This window comes from Cervus elaphus, chromosome 33, assembly GCF_910594005.1.
Source record: "Cervus elaphus chromosome 33, mCerEla1.1, whole genome shotgun sequence".
NCBI lineage: Eukaryota > Metazoa > Chordata > Mammalia > Artiodactyla > Cervidae > Cervus > Cervus elaphus.
Genome location: NC_057847.1, coordinates 46,288,027 through 46,289,489, shown reverse-complemented (window position 1 = coordinate 46,289,489; position 1,463 = coordinate 46,288,027).

The following is a 1,463-nucleotide window of genomic DNA, read 5'->3' as shown; positions in this document are numbered from 1 at the left end:
TACTCAAATACTAGTTTTCCTACTTTTCTGTCCCCAGTAAAGAACACAGGCTTATAGAGATTCAAAGTTGTCAGAGAACTCAAATGAATCTATTCATGTACCAGTGGTTCACAACCAGTATAAACATGTAAGCATGGGACATGGAAGTGGAATATCCAGTATTGTCAGGACCGTCACACAGAATTTTATTTTTCCTTAACCTGTACATCCTCGTGCTGCATCTCTTGCTAATGTTGCCTGCTCAAATTATCTATAACCTTTCTTTCTAGAAATACTTGGCTGCGTGGGGTGTTTGTCGCCCTTGCTTTTCCTAGCTGTGCAGTGCAGACTTCCCTCTAGTTGTGCACATGGGCGCAGGGGTTGCAGCTCATGGGCTTAGTTGTCTCACAGCATGTGAGATCCTAGTTCCCAGGCTAGGGGTTGAATTCGCCTCCCCTGCATTGGAAGGTAGATGCCTAACCAACCATTCAGCCACCAGGGAAATCCCGACCACAACCTTTCCATCTTCTAGGTGACTCCTTTATTTATTGTTCTGCATAACCACTCACTCCTTCTCCAGCCCAGGGCAAGGTCTGTGATGTATTGTTACCTACAGAGTCATGAAGAAATATTCACTGGGCTTCTGCTCTGCTGCCACCCCTGGGCTCAAAGTAGAGAAATGAACATGCTGTCCTGGAAGGCATCCATGAGTATTATTTGCTAAGCACTGGAGACACGAAGACTTTTATAAGAGCTACTGACCATATTGACAATGACAGGGCCCTTTGTCTCTTGATAGTTAAAATGGAATAGTCCCTGGATTCTAAGATAACTTGGAGTTTAAGATGCATCACTGGTAGAATAGCTCTAAGGGAAGAAAATTAAGTCCTGCAATACATGCCCATCCACTGTAAAATAAAATACATCCTGATTTCACACATGTTAAAGTGGAATGATTACAATAAGCAAGGATAAAAAAAAAAAAGATGAAGAAAACTCATAGTTTTTGAATGCCAGGCACTGTGAGGTGCTATGCAGCTCTCTGCTAAATCAATTTTTATTCTTCATTCCAAAAATATTTTATATGCCTCTGCTAGGCCCTGTGAATATACCAATGAGTAAAACAGAACTCCAAGTTCTGAAAGATTTTGTAGATCTAGTGAAGGTAAGAATATTTTCAGATACAAATAGCAAAGCCCTACTAACAGTAACCTGGACAAATAGGGGTAATGACAGATTTTTTTTTCCCCCCCACACAAGAAGTCCAGAGGAAGATAGTTTAGAACTGGTGTATCTCTCAAAGGTGCAAACAAAGAATTAGGCATCTTTAACCTTTTCTGAGCCATCATAACTTTATTCCTCATGGTCACAATATGGTTGCTTTATCTCTTGACACTGCATCTGCCTTCTAAGCCAGAAGGGGTAAGAGCCAAAAGCCTTTTCTTTTAAAATTCTTTCATCCTAGAAAGCTCTCCCAAGGAACT